Source organism: Acyrthosiphon pisum, chromosome A1 (assembly GCF_005508785.2).
Source record: "Acyrthosiphon pisum isolate AL4f chromosome A1, pea_aphid_22Mar2018_4r6ur, whole genome shotgun sequence".
In the NCBI taxonomy this organism is placed as follows: Eukaryota; Metazoa; Arthropoda; class Insecta; order Hemiptera; family Aphididae; genus Acyrthosiphon; species Acyrthosiphon pisum.
This window is the reverse complement of record NC_042494.1, coordinates 74,388,391-74,411,920: the sequence shown is the minus strand read 5'-3', so window position 1 is coordinate 74,411,920 and position 23,530 is coordinate 74,388,391. Positions and strand designations below refer to the sequence as shown.

Here is a 23,530-nt window from a genome sequence, read left to right as displayed (position 1 = left end):
TAATAATAATCGTAATAATCAACAGCGGTAACGCACGGTGCCCAAACCGTGTGCGGTGCACACATCGCGTCGTCCCGGCGGCGGCGGTCGGCTGTCGTCGCCAAGACTCGTGCGTTATATTATCTCGTGTTATTATTACTATTATCGTCGTTATATAATATACGACGAGCACACAACTCGGGCGCGCTCTCTATCCGCCGTCGCCACCCCTGCGAGACCGCCACCGCAACGCGCGCCGCTTCTCCGCGACCGTTTTCCGCCCGTCGCCACCAGTGTGCCGGGTACGCTAGACGACTGCTGATGACCGTCGTTCGGTGTGCCGTCAGCCGTAACCGCCGCCCGACGATTTGCGGCATTTACGTTCACGTGATTTCGCGGTTTTTAATTTTTTTTCTTCGTTTCGGCATATTATTATTATTATTATTTTTATCATTATCGCATTAATTTTTCGTAATCACCCTCGCCGCCGCCACCGAGTGTCTCGCGTCGAGTACGACGACAGTTGTGTATTAGTAATAGTAAAATAATTGATATAATACACGGGCCGTGTTAATAATCGAGAGACGTCGTGAAAATCCAAATAGCCATAGTGCCGCCGGTACGCGTGTGCGTTGCGGTTCGTTTTGCGGAGGTCACCGATCGTTTCCGTTTTCCGTTTCCTGTCCACGAGATTGGATATCATCGTTTCTCCGGCTGCGAGCTACCCCAAGATCAGAAACCAGGTAAGCCGTTGCAAACCGTATACCTTTGAGTTTATCCATGTCGATTACAGTTACCGCGATAAGGTGAACATTGTCGTGTTTTTGCATTTTGTTTGCCACTATCGACGTGTTTTAGATTACCATTGGCCGAGTTTCGTCCGACTTTTCCGTCACCTACGCACCGGCGTAGCTAAATTGCCTACACGACACGCCGCCGCGCCTGGCCAGATCGTCAGGTTAGGCTCGTAGGACCTTAACGTTTAACCGTGTAGTGCCAATATTATTATTACCAACTCGGCAAATAATTGACTAATTCTTAGATAACGGATTTGATCGCGAACCGATTATTTAGAAAGTCTAAACGTCTATCACGTCGACGGTATCGTGTTTCCGTTCGTGAGCGTGCACTCAATATCGGATAACTGTTCGGGTTAGGTCGTACAATTTGACGTGTGCGCTTGCTATTTAATATTATTATTTAATCGAACTTCCTAATCGACTTTTTGTTTTAATTAATTCTATCGTGGACGAGCGCGTACCGTCGATTCCGCCGCATACAAGTATACGATATTAATATCATGTCATGTTTCTACGAAATTCACCTTCGATTTCGCGGTATAAACATTCACATGGACTTTTGGTATATTTTAATCTGAAGTTGTTTCGTTAGATTAGCAACCACAACCACAATACCACCGCCTCGTAAATAAGATATAAGCATCACATAATATTTTGAAGTGTTATAATATTTAAATATTATTTTGTTATCCCATTACATAACATAATCCCACGTGTATAACACAATATGTGACAGTGGAATAGACAACTTTACGGTCGTAACAACTTGTAAACAATAACAATCGTATTGTTACCAAAGTACCAAGTACACTACCTACCTACTTGTGTACATTATATTGTATTATTATAATAATTGTGTAAGTAGGTGATTTCTTTATTTTTTATGGTATAAACTACGTTGTTGGCACGCCACTAAGCATACGTATTATATTTGTTTTATACATAAATACGCTTACAAAAACAGACGGTATTAATAAAACAAATGTTATTAAATTATACAGTACCCGCCAAAATAATTGTATTATATGTATTGAATTCCGAGCGATAATTTTTCACTCGAAATACGTTATTATTTTATCGTACAGGAGTGAACGCGCATTACTATACCGATTTTTGTTTTCGTTCATAATTTATAATTTAATAATAATTAATATTGTTTGTGTGCTGGAGATAACTTGACCAGGTAGAACTTAAATAATTCGATGTCTCGTTGCACTTTTAAGATTCGAAAATATGTTTTTATAATTGAAATATATTTCTTGGAAAAAAAAACAATTTACAACTTTAAAGCAAAAAACTATAAAATACTCGCAGGATTATAATAAACTGATAAACATATTGGTTTATAAACGGAATAGTATTACTATACCGTTATGAGTTTCTATAAATATTATTATTATTTAAATCGTTTAAAACGCAAATGGTTGACTAAACACATATTTTGTCAGTCCAAACAGGAAAAAAATATTATAGTTTCTAATGGTCTTATTACGATCTGTAAGATTATTACAACACCCATAACGCTTTTGGCCATGACAAGTGTTTTTACATGTCACGGTTTGACTATTTACACAAACAACGTTAAAGGAAATAAAAAGATTGTCAATATAATTCAGTGGAGAAAAAACAGTTGGGTCACATTATCACCCTCTTGTCACGTCTTCGTGTTATTTTTCAACAACTTAAGCCTAACACGGTCTCACATTTTCAATATCAAAAACTACGTCATTTAATACATTATATTATATGTTTTTTTATTCAAATGCATTTAAATGTTAAGTAATGCATTAAATATTAAATATTTTATATAATATTACAGATAAAAATAGTTAATGATTGATCACGTTTTTAACTTAAAAATTAGTTAACTGTTTTCCTAAAAATAATATATTTGTGTACATAATACATTAATATTATCTACGGCTATAACAAAAAAATATAATATTATAATTTATTAATGAAATCATTTTTGATTTTACATATTAAGGACACTTACTTAAAAATCCAAATGTATACAATATGAAATAAAAATTATACTATAACAATTACTTGTATAAACATAACTGAACAAATTCTGTACAAGTTATTTTAATTAACTAAATAATAATATATACACAAATATTAATAGTTCATATTAGTAATGCACATGGTCTTAGTAAATCGTAATTATTTATGCGGTATTGCGTTAAAATTAATATTCTTATTATAAATATCCAATGTTTGTGTTACTTTGGTAGAACGTGACCTACATAATGCAATGCTCGAAATTTTACCTTCTGTACATTGAATATGAATAGCTTCAAAGCCAATACACATTATATAATCAATTAGTAATAAATTACGTTTGATTATCGGAATTCATGTTTTACAACTCCTTGATTTCATTATTTTCCACTCTTAGTTTATTAAGGAGATAACCTTAAAAAAGTTGTTGAAATATATTATACATTTTTTTTATTTAAGATAAATTATTGTGAACGATTAAACACCATAATTCATGTGCACCTATGCGGAGGGTTATACAAACAACAACTGAGAATAAGAGTTATTCAACGATGACACGAATTGAACAAAACGAATAAATTTATGTTTTATTATGGCGTGGTGTATTATAATACAGCTGTTTTAAATAGTTATCTCGAAGTCGACCCAACAAAATAATTTCTTTTAAAACAATTACATGGATAATTTAATATTTTATGTCTCATGTTAAATTATTGTCGATATTTGAATAAAAAAATACTAAAATATTTTATTTTTTTTTATATTTAAAAGAAACCAGAAAATGTTTTGTCATTCGTAAAAAAAAATATTTATATTCGGCTCCTTTTCATTGAATAAACCAAAAACTTTATTTGAAAATATTCCATGTTTATTTTTCTAGCCACAGTGCCGTAGAGATTAAATTGATTGTTTCGCAAATGGCTTTTTATTAAAATCATAACATTAAATACTATATAGACACACAAAACCCACACAGTTGTGTGTTTATTATAGTATAGAGAAATATACATATACAGACCCCTGAGTATTTACTAATTTAAAGTGATGGGATAACGGAATTCACATTATTCATACCACGTAAAATAATAAATCTTTGTGAGACATTCTATTTAAAATATAAGTGTTTGATTTATAAAAAAAAAAAAAATAAAATAAAAATTGTCTGAAAACATAATAAGTTAATACGAATTTTTATTCGTTAAAAAAATTAAATCAGCAATTACACATGTAACAAAGTTTTAGAGAAAATATTTGCATTTTTAAATTGGAAAATCCATCTAGGACACATATTATAAGCCGGGTATCGAGCACACAAATTGCTTAGCTTACCTTTGCGTAGTTAAGGTAGTGATCTATTTATAATACAATTTAAATTTTGAACGCAATAATATTATATCGTCGCATTTGATAAGCGATTCTAGTTAGAAACTGGTTTACTATTTAGTATTTAATGTTGATCAGATATTTTTAGAATTTTAAATGTCTACAATATTCTCTGAGTTACAACAAAATATTTAATATGAAAAAATCTTAGATCGAATTTGGTACAACCTCGGTCGCATTCATTTCTTCAATATTTTTTGTTTTGTTTTTTTTAACGTTTGATAAAATAATGGAATTTGGAAAATAACTTTTCGGTGGTATATTGATGAAATTCCCTATCCACGTATGTGTTATTTTGTGAAATATTGGAGTTTTTTGACAACGCGAAAAATGTCTAGTGAACAAGAAATACACATTTACTGGAAAATCAATACATTTCACGGAAAAACGCTCAAAAATCTAAGACGATAATATACAATTAATTTCACGTTGTTGAAATCTTAAAGGTGAATTGATAAAAAAAATAAAATATGTTATTGTGCAGAAGATTAAATTGATCTACAAATATGTACATTGTACACTGTACAGTTCAAATTATTTAATGCTTCTGTGTGATGACGTTCGATTCTTTTGGATACAATGTCATTTTATTTTTTATGTAGGTGTTTTAAATTATCATTAAATGATAATCATCCAAACTAATATTCAACACCCTATAACGAATAACGATCACTTTTTCTAAACAACCCAGTATCTTTGACATTTCAATACTAGGTATTGTACCCTATACATCGGTTGCAACGAAACCCATTAGATAGCGGTTCGTTGGAAATTAACGTAACGGTGGAGTGTAAAAGAGCGTAAATCGTTTTGGCACCAGAAACAAATTTTACCCGAAAAAGTCACAACGCATTTGGTCATCAGTTTTGTTATTTTTAACATCCCGATAGGCAATAATAAATAATAATACTATAATGTTTCTAAAAACTTGCTTATATTACAAACAGTTTATATTATTAAATTGTAATGTAATATTATATTATATAAAATTACTAAATTATTTGAAACCTCTCGTGTCAAAAATTATCAAAACGTATTTTTTTGTAATCGAAACCAAACGAGAAAACGTTATGTACAACTAATTTTTTTATTTGTCGCATGCTTTACATAATATTTTAAAATCACTCTTGAGATTAAAATATTTTAACCTATTTAGTTTATAATTTAATGCTTATTACGTAATATTTAAAAAAAAAAAATTGTATGACGTGTATAGTATAATGATATCGTGTGTGCAATATTTTTTGTATCCCAAAAACGAAATAATAATTACGAAAATGAATTATTTGAATAGTTTGGTACGTGTGGCGTACAAAAATGATATGGGTCGCGTCTCGTGTTTCGGAAACGGTGTGTGATAAGTGAGTGCGAGACAAGTGCCAAAAATGTTTTTCGTGTTCCTACAGAAGCCATGATATATGCACACTGTGGTTACACAGACAGTGCGCACGTGCGTGTTTAAATCTCTCGAATTATTACTAAAATATTTTTACGACGAAATGAAAGCCGCAATAATATATTATAATGGCATTTTTGTATTTATTTATAGTCTATATGGAATCGTTTCAAAAGTGCCATACTATCTCTTGTATTGTATATTCAAAAATAGTTTGTGCTTCGCTTTACCCGTATAGATATGTGGATAAATATAAAACAATATTTAGCGGGACGAGGAACCAAAAAAATGTCAACTATAACTCACTGATAACGTCAATATTTTACATTTTTAGAATCTATAGGATTTATAATACTCGACGTCATACTGTGGGGGAACAAAACTGTACTCATCTGTGTCGGGTATTTTTTTTATTATTGTCTGTGGATAGGATACCACGGGCGTGCGCACGCCACTTCGATATTTCATTAATCAAAATACAAAATACAAAAAAAAAAATAATAATAATAACAACTAAAAACAACATACAGCGGTTATGTGTACCTGAAGCAGATCAACTACACACAACCCTTACCGAATTTTACATCAGTTTTTTAATCGTTGACCAGATAAATATTTTTACCCCCTGAAACCAAAGAATATAATATAATGGATATATATATATATATATGTATAAAATATAGATCATTATTATACACATTCTAACAAAGTTTTCGTTAAAAAAAAATAGAAAAATAAAAGGCTGAAAACTGAAAAATATTATTTCGTATGATAAATTATATACTTATATACATATATATATTTAAATTATAAGGAATCCCAGTGGAAGAACGTTTTTGCGCAATTCTTAAGATACTAAAAAAATACTATTTTAAGCAAGCATATTACGATGGGTCACACGAGGACGGTGTTATTAATGTGGAACAAGGAATGGGTGTAATTTATTTTCGCTTTCTCCCAAGTTGTTATTGTAAGCTCGGTGTAACTTTTTCGAAACTTCGGACTTTCAAAAAGGAAAAAATACCCTTGGTGTGTTGCGAAACTTTGATCGGTCTCGTAGACATGTCAAATCTGCGTGGATTTGACAGTGGCAAGTTACTTACTTGAGTTACGGTTTAAACGGGCTTTACTTTTTTTTGAGCAGGGAAATTATGAAAGAAAAAAAAATGATACCCGTTTTCCCGTATCGTGGCAATAATAGTGTATTTTGTCTTTTCTGACATCAAGAATGACACTTTATATGCTTGCGGGCCCTCGAGGTTGGTTCAACGTACTAAAACGACATTCAACTCACTTAAGTGTATAGTTGTTTCTCAGACAAAAAAAATGAATATAAAAAAATACCGAGTTACCGAGTGAATTACGAGTTTATATTATTATATTTTTCTCGCATAGCAACGTTGTTCTTCTCAAAAATCTTAATCCATTTGAATAAAGTACTGTGTACGCCGCTTCCACCTGTGCATCTATTGGATTATGGTTAAGTGTTGTCTAAACAAGGTTCTTGACATAGTTTGGAAAAATAAAAACCGATCGATGCATATTTGGCCATACGCGCTATTTCCACATAGATGTCACAATATTATTATGGTATTTAATGTTGACTTTTCGTTGTTTATAAGTTATAACAATACAATTACGTTGTGTTAATTTGAGAAGGTTGACATTGACTCCAACAGTATAATTCTAAATTAAAGTTGATATATTTTTTGTTCTGTTATACTCAATCGATATTTCATATACACCTGTATCAGTAGTAGATCAAAGGGGTGGCCAAGGGGCTAGCCTCCCCAGATGGCCAATCAGATGTGTTTGAATATGGTGTGAGGACCAGCGGGTGACGTAAACTTATGAACTGCGATTATTAGATTAACAATTTGAATTTATTCGTTTATTCGTTATTTATTTGTCATCAATATAATATAATATAATATAATGTGTTCAATAAATCAAAATTAACATGCAACATGCTAACAGATAACGCTGATGGTGTAAACATTACCTACTGTAAATATTGATGGCGGATATGATTCTACACACTACGCGTAATATTAAATGAAAAAAATCAATAGATTCAGAAATAATACAGTATATTATAATGAATTAATGACAAGTAATAATATTTATCAATATTTATTACAAAAAAAAATATAACAAAATCATGATTTTTAATATTTATTTCCTACGATTAAAAATCGAGGTGACATTATGCCATTAACTTTATATTTAAAAATATTCTTTAGAATGTATTATTTTTAATTTTAATTTTGTTTCTAGTTGCATATGCGTTGTGTAATTTTTATGTTTGGTAATAAACTTTGAAATGAAGATCGTTAATTTGAAAACACACTTTTTTTTGGGCTTACCTACCTTCATAATTACGGAAAGTTAGTTATTATACCAATTGAATGAGTTAAAAAAGCTTAAAATTAACCATAATAAATAAAATGAAAGTTATTACTAGCTTAAAATAATTGGAACACGAATTTTATTATTCCCTAGTAATATAATAATTATAAATATCATTAATATTTTACCTACATAATTAATACATGTGCAATAATCATGTCACTAATTAAAATATAATATATACGGAAATGTAAAGTGCTGTTTTCAATTTATAAATATTTTTCGTAGATGTAATTATAATATTTGGATTCCCTAATCAATGATTTTTAATTTTTTTTTTATATATATAAAAACAAAATAGAAACAACTGTCAAAATTATTGTACTAGTAACAAGAAATAGTAATATCTTGTGGTGCATAACTACGTTTATTGTAAGCAGTGGACTAAATAGTTTATTCCTACCGAGAAATTTAATCCATATTAAATTTTGTGGAGAGGCTATTCGAGAATCGTGATGACATTACAATTCCAAGCACATTTTTACCTTTTCACTCCGATCTTCACACATTTAGATGATTAAAGTATTTAGGTAGGTATCTCTTGAACTATTTAATGGCCGATAAAATAAAAGTATAAGTATACGAGTAGAATAAAATAAATTGAGAAAAATATTTGGTGTTACAATAAAATTATTGTTAACTGTAATACTGTTTACTATATTAAATTAGAAAATTGTTGCTTAGAATTAGAAATTATCGTTTGACTCTAAGTTTCACACAACTTCATCAGATAAGGATAATTGTTTTGAAAACACTTATGAAACTTAGCGTTTATGTTTTATTGTAGGCTTACAGAATATAATTGTCAAACAAGTTATTAAAAATACAACAACTGCTATAATCATTTAGAACTGTTGAAAGTGCAGCTTGACAGACTAACCGTTTTAGTATTAATATAAATGAATAACACGACAATATGATTATGTATAAGTATAATGTATAATAACGTACAACTGGACAATTTAACGTGTCTGTACACACACACCGTATATGCACTGTACGACGGTGCCTGTGCAAGTTAGTATTGCATACTGCAAAGGCCCTATATATATGGTTAGTTGAGGTCATCCCGTATCCGTATACAATATAGAAAGCGATAGTAAAAGTGTTGCACAGCTATATCGTAACTGCATAAGTATCTATTAGAAAACGACATTGTACACGCACGTGTGTTTACATGGTTTGAATACTAATATTAATTATATATTTCAACAAGAACAAATGACTGTCTTGTGTTCATGAAACAGTAGGTAGGTAGGTACTGCGTGATAAACAAATAATCATAATCAACGTAAAAACTAAAAAGTTTTAACAGAGAAATTATTGCATTTGTAAATTAATTAAATTATAAAGTATTATTATAATCGAATAAAAAAAATATTTTGACGTTTGATGATGCGCCTTAGAATATTGTTCTCTACAAAATCTCTTCTTAAGTTGTTTGAAGTATTTGACAAAAGAGTTTAAAAACAAGTCTTAAACGCAATTATGAATTTGATTTCGGAATTAACATAAATCTACGATATGCCTGTGCATGTAGCTTTATTAGTTTAGCCTTATGTTAAAGGACTAAGTGTTGTCGCTAATTTGAATAATCAACTTGATAATATAATAATAGTGAACTTCTTTTCAGTTTTCACTCGCCATAATCTGTTTCGAATTGTTCATATAATTGTTACGTTTTCGTCCCGTTGAATATTTTCACTGTTTTCGATACCTAGATACGTTGAGGTGAATCTCGCAACAGCTGCAGCTGTGATTTAACTAAATCGAGCATGATGTAAATAGACGATTGTAAGTCTACAACACAGTGTAAATCGACTACCATATCAGCTGTCGCCTGTCGGTTCTAATAATAAACATATGAGAAATACATTATCGTATAAATCTTTACTATAATAACAACAATTATTGTATCAAAAAACGTTATGACAATGGTTAGGAATTTGGCGCGAGTGCTAAATATCAGTGATCCGCATTTAACAATCAATCGGTTCTCATGGTATCGACTTTTTTTCTCTACCAGTGGTGTTATTAATTTGAGGTAGGTTTTGATTTGCTTACATTTTTTGAGTATTACATGAATTGCACAAGTGGAGTGCACCATTCGGTTTTATATTACGATCTGTGATGCGTTAGACATCGTCCCTTATCAGTCTACCATGTCTCCCAATTATACACTATGTTGAAAATTATTACAAAACTTGTGCCATTCCGGAGAGTATGTACAGTTTAAGACGAATATAATCATTGGAGAAAAGATGTGGACTCGCAGTTCGGACCCAGATTTAACGGCGGCGGTGGCGGCGACGGAGTTACGCGAGCCTTCCGATCTTCGATGTCTCTCGCGTGCAAGCGTATATTTAAAGGCACACCCGTCGTCGGGTTAACAAAGTTTCTCCGCTAACTGTAGTTTATGGTCTCATATACGCATTAAACTGTAATACGTTGATATAATATATTATTACAAGGCCATTCGCGTTCGTCGCCCGTTAATCGCACACGTAGGTATATATAAAAGCACACCGTTCTAACTCGCCCCTCGTTCACCACCCTCTCACGCGCACCCACCCTTCAAGACGGCTCTGCGCGTTTTTCCCGCGGCGTGCCGTCGGCAGCTGCACGTTATAGTGCATTACGATACACAATATTATAATGGCCTCGCGTACCCTGACACACGAGCAACGAGCATCGTGTTTAAGCTAGGATTATAATATTATTGTCCTATCGTGATTGTCGTAAACGCTATAGGTAGGTAGAATGTAAAGTGCTATACAATTATAAGAATTTAGTGATGAGGCGAACCTAAAATGTTGTCCAGAGGAAAGATTCCTAAAAAAATTATATTCTTTTCACCCAAGTACCCACACAAAACCCGATAAATGAATTTACTGTCACATTTTTCATTACTCATGTGATATAGTCTTTAATACTAAAATACTTACTAGCTAACACTAAATTTGTTTACCATAACCTCTCTGCCACCTCTTAATAACTCCCTTCACCACCTCGTCCATCATCATCTCTCGCGCACCCATACGTCAAGGCAGTGCAGTCCGTTTTTACCACCGCGAGCTGTCAGCAGTTGGCGTTAAGGTAAAAACACACTATTGTCACGTCACGTGAAATCACGTCTTGTCAGGTAAGCTCACATGGCGGAAAAAAAGTGTGGAGTATTGTTATCAGAACCACACTGCTATCGCAACGCGATTTTCACATCACATCACCGAAGTTTTTCATGGGAGCACATTTTTATTTTCTAAACATCTACATCTAGTGCATTATTACGATACGCGATATTATAATGGCCCAGCGTGCACGACACACGAGGAACGAACATCGTACGAGCATCGTGTTTAAACTCTGATCATTATATTATTATATTGTTCCACCATTTGTCTTAAACGCAAAAAGGGCATATTATATGGGTAGGTATAGTACTATATAGAAATTCAGTGACTCAGCCAACTTGACATATTTTCAGTGGCTAGACCAATAATAATATTCTATCCACAATAAACACAATAAAAGCTGTCATACTTTTAAGAACCCGCAGTAGTAGTTCATAAAATAGTAGTTAACACTAATAATTGGCCAACATTTGCCATTACCACTCTGCTACCTCTCGATTACCGACCCCTTCGCCGCATCACCAGCACTAGCCGAACGACTGCTGGAATAAAGCTACATGCGAGCGCTATACACAGTATACCACTACCACAGTTTTCACAGTAACCGGACAGGTACACGACGCATAATGTATAATAATGCGCACAGTATTGTAGTGTATCTAGTTCTTCGGTGGGACACGATTCACCGTACACGGATCGACATGGAAAAACTCGGCGACAAAAACACACTAAACATTTTAGGCGAGTGCACTGTTTCATATATTAATATTATGTATATAACATGATATGTACACACGGCCGCAGTACCCTCCGGTTATATTATTATATGTAGGTACGACGAACGTTTTTTATTTTTATTTTTCCGTTGCAAATAACCTAATATGCAAATGCGTTACGTCGTATAGTATATACGCCTAAACGCGTATCTACGTGTAGTGTGCAAACACGCCGGCGTGTGATTATTGAATGCAAACGGTGCACAAAGAATGTCAACATTTTTTATATTAGATTGTAAAAATGCACGCAAATTTGAATACAGTGGCTGCTGCTGCGGCTCCGAAGCAAGTAAACGTGACATATTATTTTATTCTTCTATTATACGGTCCCTATCCGCAGCCTGTTTGAAAATGTTAACCAAGCGTACGTGGTATACGCATCGTGCGAGCGCGCGAGACGAAAATATTTTACTTGCCCTCGTTATCATTATAATGTAGGCGCATATTTTGGCGATGTTGATTTTTTTTTTTTAAATCGGATATGTATTGTAAATTAGACGGTACAACACTGTGTTGTAGTACACTGCACCATGCAATACACGTTCCTAATATTATGGTCAGCAGACGTTTCCGTGTCGTATACACAATACGTAAGCCGAATCGTACTTAGATTATAAACCCATAGTTTGAATAATTTAGGAATGACTCAGAGAGAAAGAGGGCAGAGTACCTATTTTTTAAAAAAAAAATATTTATGCGTACCTCATATACTATGATTAACACTTATATATAAATTCAAGATCAATAAGAAATTTAAATATTATTCTGCAGGTATGCACGTTTTTTTTTAAACTTTTGAATCCTCATTCTAATTTTTTCCCAATTCAAACACTGGGAATAGCATATTAAATATTATGTGTTTGTTTGTTGAATTTAATATTAAATCAGAACCACGTTTTACGAGATTAACTGTGTGCATATTTTGTATAATTTATAATGTATATATAGGTGCGTAGTATTTTGTCCGCATGATATTACCTAATTAATATGGTGATGAAAAACGTTATGTAATATTTGTATCGAATTATAAAGAAATATGCAAATACAAATGCATACCTACATAAGAACATCAGAACCGACGTTCATAATACTACATTACCACGTGCCGTTTTAAATAATAGTTTTGATAAAATGAAAATAGAAAAAAATAGAAATATTTGTCGAGATAATAATTAAATAAGACTCGCTTATAAGTTATAATGCGTTTAGTCTAAGGAAGAATACAAATAAATGAAAAACACGATACAACACAAAGCATAAAGGTATTATTAAAAAAACTTGAAAAAAATTGTAATACGCTTTTTTATCCGTAAAATGAATTTCATCCAGTTTTTTTTCTTTTCATATTATATGTACGTCTAAAAATATAGTTTCAAGTGCTCTCAATTTTGATCACAATTCTATACGAAAAAAAATGATGAGAGTCTACCGTGATACAAAATATATTTCTATATCAAACATTTTGACCTCCATATATGTTGCAACTATAGGAATATTTAATACAAAGCATTTTAAAATCAACCCGTAGGTACACAACATTTAAAGTTTAATGAAAACTTATATATTATATACACATTACAATTGTTCATATTATACAGATATAAATATAGAATAGTAAATTCCAGTACGATAAAGAATACTTAACGTGTTATTTTTTTACTTAATATTTGTTTTTTCCCATAGGTATTTAAAATAGGCACATAATCTGTATAAATTAGCACAGAAAGATATATTATGTGATGGTGTGTGATTTCAGACATGAGTGTAACATGTATAATAATCCACCCACAAGGTAATGATATACTATCAATATAATATAAGATCAGCAACCATTTATGAGAATGTGTAGATGTGTAGGCATAATAATTAAGACGTGTTCCAAAGACTGTATGTTAAAATATGTTAATAATTAAAACTTAAAAGTACATAATGAGAAAGATTTGTATTAAAATTATAGGATATATGGCCATATGGGATACAGTGATATGAGGCGCGGGGGTAATTAATGAAGTTATACCTATCAGGAAAAAAATTTGTTACGATGTTTTAATTTTAGAATTATTGGGTAGGTACTTTAGTCTTCAATATTGTTGGAGTCGAGAGCGACAGAGGTGTACGGTCGAATTACGGGAGAGAGGATAACTGATGAGTAAGAAAGGAAACTATGTGTTTTTTTAATAAGATTATGACGGTTTGGATGATGATTTAAAATTGACGCTTGAAAAAGATTTGTAGTTTGGACTTCCCTTGAAGTTGGATGGATGTCTGGACTACTTTTGTCTTTGCTACAATAGTTTGAAAGGCGATCTTTCCTACACTAGACGTAGCGGGAAGCATGATTAAAGAAATTTGAAATATACACATAGTTTGACAGTATTGTGACACTGTGGTGGACCACTCTTGGTTTTACATGGAATTTCACTACCCTACACTGCATGACATTTTTTTTTTTGCTAAAAAATTATGTTATATAGTTCCATTCAATAATTTTAGGAAAAATCATAAAAAAAAAATTTTACGAACAACTAATTTTTAACTGGTTTAAGCAAATGACCGCCAGGTTTTCATTAGCTTTAATCGAACATACCTTAGGTGCATAACCATCTAATGTTATAATGCATATATGCCCTTGTATGCAGTGTAGGGTACAGTGTAGGGTACAGTACCTACCTGCGTAGGTACTGTAATGAACGATAGGTTGAGTTTTTCCCAATTATTCTTTAGGTGTGTAAAAAAAATATATAGTCGATGTCCATCTTTTTGCATTCAAAACCTGTCGAATAGAATTACTCCAATATTTGGCAAGACTTTCAGATATATCAAAAATATAAGGAGTTGTGTGGTGAAGGTTTTGATAGTGGCCTTATAGCCGGTCTCTTAGGATCGAATTAAGTAAAAAAAATATTTTATACTAATAATAAACATACATTGTATCAATGAGACTTGAGCTACGTTTTAAAATATTATGAACTGGACAAATATCACGAGAACGCAATATTGTACATTATTACAACAAACTAAATTATCTGTGCTTAAATAACGCATTGCAGAAAATAAAATTGATAAATAGTGTATAAGATGTTTGAAATTTGAATGTGTTTTGTTTGAGTTTGTCATTTTACAAAAACTCTTAGGTTTTAGGTACTCTGGTATGTTTAAAATGAAAGAATTAAAAATTGTATTGTTTTCATAAAGTTATAATTTATTTCGCATGGACGAGTACACATTTAATTTATGTATAAAAACGTAAACCATTGCAGAGTTGTGCCGGTGTCGGAAAGTTATTTAACAGATAAAGTTTCATTATATTATTATCAAGTATATTTTTACAATCATTACGGAATGAGCAAATTTATTACCAAGGGGCATAATTATTTCACATGAACGGATATAATATATTATAGTGTCTATTTTTATGGTTTCGTGACGATCGTAAATATTACATAATATTAGCTTATTAATAATCGATACAGGCAATAATGAAGATAATAATATTATTACGGACGTGTGCGAGGGGAAAAAATATATAACGAAGCCATTAAATCTACATAATCTTAATTGTTTACTGTTTATACTTGGGACCTCTTCCAACTGTAGTGTACACACACACACGCACACACTTACACCTACACCGAAGAGCTTAGCCGGGCCTATTGGTAACGAAATTGCCAGATTTTTAACCGTGGGCTCCTCGTATAACGTCTTTATATCGATAATTCCTCCCCAAACGATCTGGGCCAGTAATCGACACGACACTATTCGCCCCCTTTCATCCCGCGATAACGTGTACACACCCACATACACGCGTGCGCTCGCATAACAAATTGTGATCACTTCTGTCAACACGATTATAATAGGACGTACCTATGCTACATAATAATAATAATGTTATAATGTAAAAATATGTGTTTTTCTGTGAAATATTGCGACGCACAAAAATTCACTTACATATTATTATGTTGAGTTGCAAACATCGTCAAAAGGCTTTATCCGGAGGATTCGATAAAAATTATGCACCTAAATCACAAATGAAATAATTCATACATGAAGCACTCTGCGTATACACACGGATGATGGTCCTGATCTTCGTGTGCGCTTACAGGCGTATCTGAAGAACGGTCGAGGGGTGGGGGATCTATAAGATTAAAACTGTCCAACAGGTATAACTCTTATCATAACACCCTCGCGGTGCTATTGGCATTTCTTGGATAGCATTTCTTCTTATCCACCGATCCTGCCATCGCGCATATCGTTAGTTGATGCGAATTGTAGGCCACCGATCGTCCGTTATCATTCACCAGTCAATCTAGCACTTCGCTGAACACGAGGGCAAGCACAAATTAATAGTTATCGCAGGTTGTCATCTGTGCGGGTTAATTGACATAGCGTGGGCGCAGCAGGAGTTTGATCATACGGATCGGCGGTAATCGTTTAAACATTAAACAGCAAAGCGGCAGCGGAGTATAGGATTTTAATTTGACTTGTCCGGGACTTGAACAATAATTGACTCGGCGTATAAATTGGTCACGCCACTACGGGAGCCACGTGGAATTAAAGTTAAAATTGAATAATGGTCACCGGGAAAAAAGACGCGGACGTGTATACTCGTGAAGTGCAGGTCGTGGAGAGGAAATTGCATCACAGTATAAGTTTTCGTCAGAAACGCGCGGCGCGAGGACGCGATGGCCAGTAATTATCCAATGAACATCAACAACTCACGGTATATAATATAAAATATATATCATTATATATAAAGAAGTACGCGCGTGGAAGTTTTTGCACTAAGTGTTTATTTGAGCCCGGCTCGTCGACAACTTTAACCAGGCGGTTTGGAGGTAAATCTTCTGCAGTATCCACATTTCACGGTCGACCCATTTCGCGGCGCTCGCGATTACGCAATAATTATTAAATAGTTCCGCGGATACTGCGAATTATTGTGGAAGACGACCCTCGGGCTCGAAGATAATGTGGGTATACATTAAATAATAACATTATACACATACCTACCGCGCGCACGATTTTATGCAGGGTTCGACTTTCGGAGGGAGCTGCGGCTGCAAAATAATAACGCGTGTTTTGGGGAGTTGAATTTCCAAAAATAATAGCGTAAGTTCGGGACTGGCGCTGGCTGCATCCGGTCGTGTTGTTTGTCCCGATATCATGTGTTGTTTAATATTACATTATATCGATCTGGCTCTGAACGACCCCTTCCACCCTCCCCCCCCCCACTTCGAGTTCCGTCTTTAGGAAATGTTGACTACAAAATAATAGCAAAGGAAACGCAATTATAATAATACTCCACTTTCGAATACTTTGCTTTTTTTCTCATTCAGATATACCTACGACTTTTAATCACACGTTTATGCAGCATAACAATTTTATGTAATGTCTGTACTACAATGGTTATTAACTAAATTGACAGTGTCACAGCTTATACAACAAAAGGGTTCCATACTTACGTCCGCTGATTATTTTAGATTTTCACAAACGGACTGCGCGACGACGACTATAATTCCAAAAGATACTACCAACCGACTGAAGTCGGCCGATGACGGAATACCCAAAGACAACCCTCTTGGTATTGGTGTGCGATAAAATATATAGTTACTAGCGAGTAGCGACGCGTTGCAGTATTATGCAATGACGTGAACTAATAACAAATAACTGCATCTGCAGTGGTGCCCAGCGATGCACTCGTTGCATACATGATTATAATAAAATATGTTTTGAAATAATAATATTATATCGCCGTTTGCTGTTCGCAATCCGAGAACGCGCGTTAATGCGTTATCGTTTGTTTATTTTTTCAAATTCAAAAAATCAATCGCAACTGGTCGTATACTCGTATGTTATGTCTGGTACGCGCACGGTAAATGCATATTATTATACATAATGATAGATATTAGTATTATTGTACCTAATATTATGTTATTTCGTCACGCATTTAATTAAAATTGGCCGCGTGTGGTTCAACAGGTCATCTTCTCCGCCGCCGTGTGACATACGCTGTTTACATAAAACATAATCATGTTCATGTAATAATATGCAACTACGTGTTATCACAATATATATATGTTCTCATTGTCTGGTCCGGAAACGACTGGCCGTTAACATTTAAAGGGATCCTGTGGCGGAATCGGGATTATGAACCGGCGTAGTCGTAATAATATGACATTAACTTTGTATACGCACGACGACGCTGACATTCTCCGCCGAGAATTCGGGGGCACCCTCGTATACGTTATATATAATAATAATAATATGTGCGTGTACAATACCTCTCGCCTTCATAATATCATTATTATTATTATTATTATTATTATTGCTATTATAATATAGTATACGTATGTGAGATAAAAGTTTATATTATCATATAAAATATATAATATAATTTCTTCATCTTAATAATATATTATGTATATCAAAGAACGTGGACACGTCTGCTTCAATTCTTTATTTTAATAATAATGTCAATAGTAATATTATATTATTGTAAACAAGAATGATTTTTCGTTCGTAACTACGGGGTAGGTAATATAGTGTTTATGTTATATTATTATTATATTACAATATTATATCGCCCGCCATCGAAATCGATCTGCGACTCGCCGCCGTGGTTAAACCGTACGCGAAAACCCGTAGGTATTGTATAATATTATTACCGTGTAGGAAAATTGGTCCGAGGGAAAAAAACCATCTCGGGGGACGTGGACCGGACGACGACGATTTAACGATGTTTTTAAACGGTGGAACGAAAAAAAATATAAAAAATAAAATCGTACACGCGTTTTGTATATTATAGTACACCATTTCGGGATTATACTCGAAGGTCCTAACCTGCAGCGTGCTTATAATATTATTATGATGTATATAAACGTGTGTTCGATATAAATGTTAATCAGACGCGTTTCGGGACCGTGGTTTACCGCAGGTGACGACGATAATATACCGAGGTGTAACTTTAATCACACTCTGTGCACATATCGCATTTTACAGTATAATTTAAAATTATAAACACGCAACAACGTGGATTCCGCGATGCGGGTACAAATAAATTTACTCACATTTCTAAGCCACTCGTATTCACGCTGTAAGTAAATTTTCATTTGCCGGTCACACAAAAGCGTGCGCGCGCACACACATACACACACACACACACACACACACATATATTTGTAGACCATGAATACGCGTACCTATTATACCTATCAGGGGCATGCTCAGCTATTTTTAAGGAAGGGAAGGATAAACAAAGTTTCAATTTTAAGTCATCAGCTGAATCGTAAAGTTTTTAGTGATGCAAAATCTAAAATTTTTATCCCACAACCCACCCACAAAATAGTAAATATTTATATTGATAAATGAGCCAACGAGAGGGGGGGGGGGGTATGACACTATGACATCCTCACACCGACACTCGTGATAAAGTCCGGTTATTATATTCTGGTTTTGGTTTTGGTTACGCACGTGTATCGTATAAAAATCCGAGAAAACAGTCTCATCCGATATTATCTAAACATTATTAACGACGGTAAACGCGTTGCACGTTGCAATTCGTATCGATTTGTAAGTCCACATTGTTTTCCAACTGTCTTTTACAAATCAGCACTCACATAATAATACACGGCTATTATAATGCACGATTGCAGACATTTAACAATATAATATATATTAGGTATATATAATATTGTGTATGATGTAAGTCAAATGTTTTCGACGATGTTCGGATCAGATTTATTGATTACAGCTGTCATGTTATATGATTTCAAATCGGTTATGGTTCCTCAAGTTCGTGTCTCCGTATATTATACATTTCGGTAAATTAAAGATGTCACGACTGTGACACGCAGACTCGGTGAGCACGACTGTAGTCTGATGATGTTATTTAAATATATGCAATATGCTAATTCCTTTTATTTCCATTTAGAATTGTATTTGTCGGGAAAATACGACGTGAAATCTTCGACGGTTTTTTTGTTTACCTTAAACATTTTCCAATATCATTGATTGTTTATTTTTTTTTTTAACGCACACGAAGTTTATTCTGCAATAGTAATAATAATAATAATAATAATAATAATAAAAATCAAAAAATACTGATAAATATTATATATTATTATGTATATTGTATATAATACATACAACCTTCATAAAATATAAACGTATACTTTTATATTTACTTAAAAAGCATACGTAGGTATGCGAGAATGTAAATACTCAGATCTGATGGATGAATAAAAAAAATATACCGCGAGAATTCATCTCAGTAAAATACTTAAAAGTTGTTTTAGGATAAGTAAATATATATATATATATAAATTATCATATGGGTATATATCATATTTAGAAAATATATTCAATAACGACGTCAGTCACTATATAATATTATAATTTACCAACAACAACAACAACAACAATAATAATAATAATAATATATTGAATGGATTTCAGTATTTCTGAATTCACACGCATGGTTGAAATAATATAAATTAACATTCGGTAAAATAAAATCAATATAGGATGCGTAGATGTACTGAATTAGTTGTTGCATTATACGTGTTTAACTAAATATAATAATAATATAATTAATGTTTTATAGCAATGGTGATTCCCGTGGATGATCTTAATATATATAGCTTGTTATTCATAGACATATTTGCGAACGATCGCCGCGTGTCACTTACTTGTAAAAAGATACAAAAAATATTCTATAAATCAACGGTTTTTTTTTAAATACGCCTATAAGTAAAGGCATAGATAATAATATTATTTAACGATCTGGAGCCGATTTCGGACGAATTATATAAACAGGCACGGCCGTTTCGATGGTTTAGATTTGCTGTAGGGGTTCCTAACCGCTATGCCTAGGAATTCTTCAAATATGTCGTGTAATAAATTATTATAATTATTAAATTATTATTATAATTGTCGTCACATTACCCATATGTATAGACTGTGTGTAAGCTTGTCAATTGATAAAAGCTTAAAATATTTAAAACGCATACGTAAATATGACCAGATAATTATTTATATTTTGGATTTACGTGGAATGGAGATATCGACTGTTTTTAACTATTACTTGTAGTTTATATCGTCGAAAAAAATATGCCTATAATATTTATTTGTTCATTTGTGTGTGCCGTCAAGTCGTCAAGGTTGGGTATCCCTTGTTTGGACATTCAGAACCGCGTAGTAATTCGGACGGTGGCGCGAATACATTTTAGAAAATTTAAATAATTATAATTTTCGGAGTGTACTCGACAAAAATGGCTCATATTATTTTAGAGTTTCATTTTACGCATCGAGTGACTTAAATCATTTCGGCGGCCCGACTGGTGCGTAACTCTATATCGTATAAATTACAGTTGTTGTTATTTGCCAAACAATAACGGGGACGTGCATTCATTATTCAGGTGCCTATTTTAATTTTTAGAAGATTTAGATGCTGGGGCGATTTTGTTCGACTAAAAGATTGGTACCTATTATAGTTATTACTACGTGAAGAGTTTAAATTATTTCTTGTGTCGTTCTTAATATTTGCCGTACATTATTACAAGATGATTTTTGTTCAGTTAGGTCATATTTTGCATATTACTTCCATCTTGCGAAGCGTCTTTGGTCTATATAAGGTCAGTCAATGCGGTCGAATTTCTGTCTCCATTCTCTAATTGAATCCGGGTTCACTGTTTATGATGTCTGCAACAGTATAATATTATAACAACACTATTTAGTACAATACCTATTTATTGTATTATACTCACATGCTTTAATTAATCGAATAACATTTAACAAACTTGTATTGACGTTCAACAATCTAATTAACTGCTAACAAAAACAGTAATAATTATAATTTATATGTATAGGTTAGATACTACTACTAGCATGTTTCGCTGTGCTATAATACTGTTTGAAGTGGGTATATAGATTCTTGAAAATACATAATATCACAGATATACGAACAATCAATGAGAACAATAATTATATACAAAGTGATTTACCTATTTTATTATATTTTACCTCTATTTTACCTTTAATAATGAATTTATTTTTATATGTACCTATAGGTACTCGCTGACAATTATTTAGTGGATAATATTTTTGAAAATGTTGATGTACCTAATTAAAAATTTGAATGAGTAGTTTCTTAGTTATTCAAATGTTTGTACTAACTACTAAGGATAATATTCCTTAAAAATTGTTTTACAAAAATATAAAATAGACGTAACATTAAAATTAGTATTTATTTTACTTGGGCCATTTTTACAAACTATTAATGATGACAGATCAATACCAGTAACTAACATTTTTGAATCACTGTAGCCTTCGTAATATTTTATAAGCCCATTACCATAGACCTTTTATTCTTAGAACACAAAGTAAATTAAATCAAAGCTACTCGTACAAATTTCGAGTTTGATACGGAAACATTTTAGAAAAAATATCCACTATTTAATTTACTGTATAAAAGGGTGATTCTCATTTGAAAAACAGAAGTACGTGTCTCCATAAGACATTAAGTCAACTTAACAACTCAACAAGAAAAAAGGGAGTGAGGATGCTTGTTGGATCACCCTGTATAATGATTAACTAATAAACTGCATTCCAATTTAGGCAAGCTAATTGTAGGTGGAGCAATAATAGATATTCTTATTTTGTATTATTTTTTTTTTTAATCTATATATATAAATGGAGCGTGAAAAAGTTGTCGTAATTGCCAGAAGGTTTTTACGAAAGAAGATTTTAGGAAAATCCACCGGAAAAGTAGGAAATCTGGATGTAAAAAATACAACAGTGGCGCAACAGTGTATTATATATAGGCTCTTTTTGGTTAATCTGACATGTTTGTTGATTTGTATTATTATTTTTTGTCAATATATATGTATATATATATATATATTTATATATAGATGAATGTTTGAGCGTAAATTAGACCTCTGGGAAGAAGACAGGCTAATTTAAAAATGGTTAAATTTGGTTTTTTTTTATTCATCTGATATTAGTACGGTTAGGTTAGCTTAGGATTTTGTATTAATTGATTATATTAATCCACCATAGGTGGAATACGACAAACTTGGTATAACTTTGATACTTTAGAGTTAAATCATACACTTAAGTACAAACAGCATGGTGTCCACGATCTACCGCAAACTGCTGCGAATTAGAATTTTTATTCCAGGCAACGGAAAATTTAAGATAAATTTTGAACACCATACACCAAATATTTAATAATGAATTGAACAAAGTTTGAGTCATATAGAGTTGATACATTTAGCGGCCAACGAATTGCACAGGATCAGCTAGTATTATATAATAGTGATTAGCGAAAACTATATAAATTCAATATAGTAGGTTCTTATTATACTTTTATAGTTGTTAATTAGTTTGTTTTAAAACTGTGATCTTTTTTCTGCGCTTATCCATTATAAACGCAAATTTATTCTCTTATTTTTATTGCATTTTGTAATTATCTACCTATCCATTTGATTAAATTATTCTCTCAACGTTTTATTCTCATTTTCGGTTATGCCTTTGGATGATAATAGTAATTGTCACTGAGTTCATTTTATATTAAATAAGTTAAATAAGTATAACAAACTATTGTGAACTATATTATAGTCAATAGTTTAGTTTTTCTACTTTCTAACATCAGAG

The 23,530-nt window shown here is 32.5% G+C and overlaps 1 protein-coding gene across 3 annotated transcripts in view; it reads left to right on the top strand.

Annotated features, from left to right (window-relative positions):
- The first annotated feature begins 246 nt into the window (after positions 1-246).
- Positions 247-23,530, top strand: part of LOC100169361 (leucine-rich repeat-containing protein 4B-like) — a 346,827-nt gene continuing 323,543 nt past the window's right edge. For all 3 annotated transcript variants that reach the window (XM_029487502.1, XM_029487500.1, XM_029487497.1), the window contains exon 1: positions 247-722. The gene's annotated coding sequence lies outside the window, so the exon portion shown is untranslated. The remainder of the gene's footprint in view (positions 723-23,530) is intronic.